Raw genomic sequence first — 6,000 nt, 5'->3', positions numbered from 1 at the left:
CGCACTAGGTTTGAGTCTCCCGGTGTGACCAAGAATAGTGCCCCTCCCTGAGCCTCCGTTTTGTTATCTACAAAATGGTGATGATTTATTTTCTTAAAAGCACCTGGCACAATTCTTTGTGCAGAACAAATGCCCCAAAATGATAGTTGTTACTAACAAGGTAAGGTGTAAAAATGTGATTACAGAATGAGTGCATACTGTACCTATCACTTTTCATTTTTGTTTACACTTAGATCTTGAACCAATAATCTATTCATACGATATAAATAAAATGTCAAATGTGCAAAACGATGTGAGAAAACAAAGTCAATTTGTCTCCTCCAGACACCCTCCTTTTTGGCAACCATTGTAAAGTTTTTTGTGTGTATCTCTCCAGAGACGTTTTAGTTCCAGAGATGCTTAATTATGTTTTTATTAGAGTTTCTCGTAAATAATAGACGCTCTGCATCTTGCTTTTTTTCCCCCGACTTGGAGATCTTTCTTTAAATAAAGCTTGAGATTGAAAAAAGTTTTGGTTAAATTAATGGGGCAGTATTCAGACAAAATTAGCTAAAATAAATTTAATTGTTCAAGGTCACCATGACAATAAAGGTGATAACTTGGCTTTAACACTGAGTTAGAGATCAGCTATTCCTCTGCGTGACACTTGAGGGAAGAGGCTCAGAGGTGGGGCAAGTTGACTAAGCTAATAGCGCTACCAAGTGGCAGAACAAGGAAGGTTTCTAGTTTTCTGATTGGCAAGCCCATAGGACCTTTCTTGGGAGGGACCCAAGGTTGCTTTTTTTTTTTTTTTTTCTGGCTGCGCCAGGCAGCTTGCAGTATCTTAGTTCCCTGACCAGGTAGCGAAACTGGGCCCACATCAGTGAAAGCGCTGAGTCCTAACCACTGGGCTGCCAGGCAATTCCCAAGGTTACATTTCTGAAGAAGTGGCTTTTGAGGATCTCATTCCTCTAAGGTAGCCCTTACCAAATTCCTTTGATATATGGGCAGATAAGATCATGATTACAGGCCAAGGCTCCATGGAGGAGCCCAGGATGGACCTGAAGAGTTTTTGAACCTCAAAGTGTTGCTGGAGTGGCTGGCATGGAGTTAATGCTAAAGAAACAGTTGTGTGGGGCTTCCCTGGTGGCGCAGTGATTGAGAGTCCGCCTGCCGATGCAGGGGACGCGGGTTCGTGCCCTGGTCTGGGAAGATCCCACATGCCACGGAGCGGCTGGGCCCGTGAGCCATGGCCGCTGAGCCTGCGCGTGTGGAGCCTGTGCTCCGCAACGGGAGAGGCCACAACAGTGAGAGGCCCGCGTACCGCAAAAAAAAACAAAAAACAAAAAACAGTTGTGGTTGTGATTGTTACCTATTGGACTGGTGCCCCGTCCAACCAGATTCTTTCAGTGACGTGGTCCATTAAAGTGCAGGTGAGGTGATGAGAAAACCAGAACTCCCTTAAGAGTGTATTCCCGTGGACCCACCCGTACGCCATCCACCAGGAGCTGCTGGGTAAGAGGTTTTCAGCCCGGCCTTCCTTGTCCATGTTCTCTCCTTGGTCACCATACAAGATGGAGACCCAAGATGTCATCTGCCCTCTCATCCCTACACCTCCACCCTGGCCCAGCCTCCCACCCTTGCCTTTCCATTATTCCATGGTTAGCAACCCCCTGTATGCATAACAATTCTCTCACCTCCTTGCCTTAGCTGACCCCTGCCCACTGTCATCTGGCTTTACCTTCTGTCTCCATTACACCCACTCCCTCATTAGTTGAAGAGTGAGGTCTGCCCCTCTCCTCTTGCAGTCCCTTGATCTAAATAGATTCTGCCATCCTCTGGGACTTTAGTGTCTTCATGAACATCCTCTCCATTCCTTGCCTTCCTCAACTTAAGAGATTTCTCCTACTTCAGGCCCCCAACCCCAAAGTCCCCTGATCACACCCAAGAACTCCGCTTGAAAGTTTTTTGAACCACACCTGCTGCTTTCCCACCCTCTCAGTAGAGTGAACGTAGGTTGACCACCGTGCTTTGGGGAACCACCCTGCTCCCTTGCTCAATCTGTAGTTCAGTTGTTGGGTCCCAACTGCTGGACTCTGAAACTAGTCCCATGGCCTGGCTACAATGATTGGCTTAGCAGTAACTGACCAAAGTCAGGCTAGTCAGAGCCAGTGAGCACCAGCCTTGGGATCTGTGGGTAAAAGAAGCCTTTATTTCTCTGATCTTGAAGCCAAAGTACAAGGTTTGGTTGGGGGACAGGGAGTGTTTGACAGAGAATGAAACTGACCTGGAAGAAAAGCTGAGCCAAAAGATGGGGCAAGAAAACATTACGGTGTTTACTCCAAAAATTAAACATAGAATTAACATGTCATCCAGCAATTCCACTTTTTATCTCTTTTTTTGGCCGTGCCACAAGGTATGTGAGATCTTAGTTCCCTGACTGGGGATCAAACCTGCACCCCTGGCATTGGACGCATGGAGTCTTAACCACTGGACTGCCAGGGAAGTCCTGGCAATTCCACTTCTGAGTGTATACCCAAAAGAAATGAAAGCAGGGACTTGACATACTTGTACACCCAAGTTTGTAGCAGCATTAATAGCCAAAAGGTAGAAGCAACTCAAATGTCCATGGATGGATGAATGGATGGATAAACAAAAGGAAAGGAAATTCTGACACATGCTACAACATGGATGAACCTTGAGGACATTTTGTTAAGTGAAATAAACCAGTCACAAAAGGACAAATACTGCATGAGTCTATTCATTTGAGTCCCTAGAGGAGTCAAGTCCATAGACACAGAGAGTAGGATGGCGGGTGCCAGGGCTGGGGGAGGGGGATGGGGAGTTAGTGTTTGATGAGGACAGAGTTTCAGTTTGAGAAGACGAAAAAGTTCTGGAGATGCCTGGTGGTTGCCCAACAATGTGAATGTGCCTAATGCCACTGAACTGCACACTTTAAAATGGTTATGGTGGTAAATTTAACGTGTATTTTACGACTGTTTTGTTTTTTTGGCTGTGTTGGGTCTTCGTTGCTGCGCGTCGGCTTTCTCTAGTTGCGGCGAGCTGGGGCTACTCTTCATTGCGGTACGCGGGCTTCTCATTGCGGTGGCTTCTCGTTGCAGAGCACGGGCTCTAGGCGTGCGGGCTCAGTAGTTGTGGCGTACGGGCTTAGTTGCTCTGTGGAGTGTGGGATCTTCCCGGACCACGGATCGATACCGTGTCCCCTGCATTGGCAGGCGGATTCTTAACCACTGCACCACCAGGGAAGTTCCAACACAGTTCCTCTTCAGTCCCTTGTATCTACTACATGAAGTGCATGGCTGAGCGCACTCAAAGTGGCTGTACGTGGGTCACCCACCGATGTGCCTGAATCAGGCCAACCTCACAGATAAGTAATATAATATTTACCCAATCCTAAGTGTAGAGCTTGGTAAATTTTTACATAGCATACATCTGTGTAACTACCACCCCAGTCAAGACAAGGAACATTGTCACCACCCCAGGAAGTTACCTCCTGCCCTTGCCAGCCAATTGCCAGGCCTTTTCTTACATCACCAGGGTGAATATTACCTGTTCTAGAATGTTACAGAATTGGAAGACATCTTTGTGTCTGTCCCTTGCCTGGGCCACTTTTGAGTTTTCTGCCAGCTTGTAACTGGCCTGCACATCTGTACCTCCTTTCCAAAAGGGCAGCGGTCCTCTCCCCCCTGGCCTGGCCTCATCCTGACTCATTCTATATCCATACCTCTCAGAGAGGCAAACTGCAGCAATGAATGCCGGCCACCAGAGCTGGTAACTTACAGACTGTCTCTGGAGGCAGAGGAGCTGGCCTTAGAGGCCATGCAGCTGGGAGCAGCTGCTGGGACCCAGTGAGAAAACCATCCAATGGGCCTGGGCTCATGGAGCTGACCTAGAAAGGGAGGAAGGCAATAAACAACGAGCGAAGTATGTAAGATGCCCATAGTGGCAAGTGCAGTGGCGAAAATAAAGCTGGGGGGTGCAGGGCCAGGGTGGGTGCGATTTTAAGTCAGATGGTGTGCAGAAAAGCCCTTACAGGGAGCCTAAGGACCTAGGCCAAGCAGATTGCTGGGTAGAGAGTCTTCCAGGCAGAGGGAACAGTCAGTGCAAAGTCCCAGAGATTGTCTGTGCTTGTGGAAGGAGCAGCGAGGAGGAGGCCCGAGGGGCTGGAACAGGGCCAGTGAGGGAGGAGGGGAAGAAGCACCATGCAGGAAAGGGTGAAGAGGTCCTATAGGGCCCCCTGGACCCACATGGAGACAGTGGCTTTCACTCTGGGTGCCTTGAACTCCAAAGGAGGGTTTTGGTTTGGTTTGGGTTGGGTTTTTTTATTGGAGTATAGTTGATTTACAACTGTGTCAGTTTCAGGTGTACAGCAAAGTGAATCACACATATACATATATCCACTCTTTTTTTTTTTTAGATTCTTTTCCCATATAGGCCATTACAGAGTATTGAGTAGAGTTCCCTGTGCTATACAGCAGGTTCTTTTTAGCTACGTAGGAGGGTCTTGAGCAGCAGAGAGATAGGATCCATCCTTCATCTCTCCCTTGCCCATACCCTCAAGTCCCTGCTCCTCTCCATTAGCCACAACTAAATCTAGCTTTCCACCTGCACCTTGTACCCCGGTGAGTTTGGGGGGAGAAAAGAAACTCCCACAACCCTCGTAACATTCCTTGTTCACGCGGTGCTCTCCCGCACGCAAAGATGATTTCTCACACCTTCATTCTTCTCACAGCTCTGCCATCTCCCCATGCTCTGCTCTCAGCTGATGACCTTCCTGCTTATTTCAAGAGCAAACAGTTGCTCCCATGCATATTCTTCCACCACTAAAGCCATGAGCACTTGTGCCCACATCCCTGTCTTCCCCCAGCTCCAGATGTCCCTCTCTGGCTCTCCTCAAGTCCACTTTTTCTCCTCCTCTCCCCAGGGCTCAGACTGGCCTCTGTCTAGGGCAGGTAGTCTCAGCCAGCCCTGGGGACGTGAAAGACCATCCAAAACACTGAGCACTCTTGATGGCATGCCTGCAGCCTGAAATTCTCCCCTGTGGTCCAGATCCACCCATGCAACCATCTATGTGACAGCTTCCCTTGGAGGTATTGTGTCCAATGGGTTCCAAAATGAACCTACCTGGGACTTCCCTGGCGGTCCAGTGGTTAAGACTCTGCGCTTCCAATGCAGGGGGTGTGGGTTCGATCCCTGGTTGAGGAACTAAGATCTCACATGATGCGTGGCGCAGCTAAAAAAAAAAACAAAAAAACCCAACCTACCTACCCAGATCCCTTCGGGTCCACTTTATCATTTCTCTGCACCCTTGCCAGGGCTTTGTGTGGTTTTGCACCACTGCCTGTACCTGCAACTCTTCTTCAGAGAACTACCCCTGGGCTCTGGACCACGTTGCCAATGCACCTTTGCTAGCACACTCAGAGAATCAGAAGTGCCTGGGAGCTTACCTTCCCCTGGGGCCACCTGTAATCAATGACTTACCAGTGCAGGCTGTAACTCAACCTCCAGAGCTCCCTGGCAATCAGGCGACATGTGCCTTCTGCAGGACTCTGCCTGGGCTTGCCTCCACTCAGAGCTGTGCTTCCTCCTGCTTCTTTGGCTCTTTTCCTTTTTTAAAAAAATATTTATTTATTTATTTATTTAGCTGTGCCAGGTCTTAGTTGAGGCACGTGGGATATTTGTTGCTGCGTGCCGGATCTTTTAGTTGCAGCATGCAGGCTTTACCTAGTTCCCTAACCAGGGATCGACCCCAGGCCCACTGAATTGGGAGCGCAGAGTCTTAACCACTGGACCACCAGGGAAGTCCCAGCTCCTTTGTTTCACATTCCACGAGTAATCAATCAGGTCAGCTCCTCTTCAGAGTATATCCAAAATCTGCACACGTTTTATCACCAAGACACATCAGAGCATGTGCTGGGACTAGAGCAGTAACCTCCTCTTTGGTCTCCCTGCTTCTACTTTTGCTAACACTGGGCACTTTCCAGATCAGGCACTGTGCTA

This window comes from Orcinus orca, chromosome 3, assembly GCF_937001465.1.
Source record: "Orcinus orca chromosome 3, mOrcOrc1.1, whole genome shotgun sequence".
NCBI lineage: Eukaryota > Metazoa > Chordata > Mammalia > Artiodactyla > Delphinidae > Orcinus > Orcinus orca.
The sequence above is the reverse complement of the archived record's forward strand: the minus strand, read 5'-3'. Positions refer to the sequence as shown.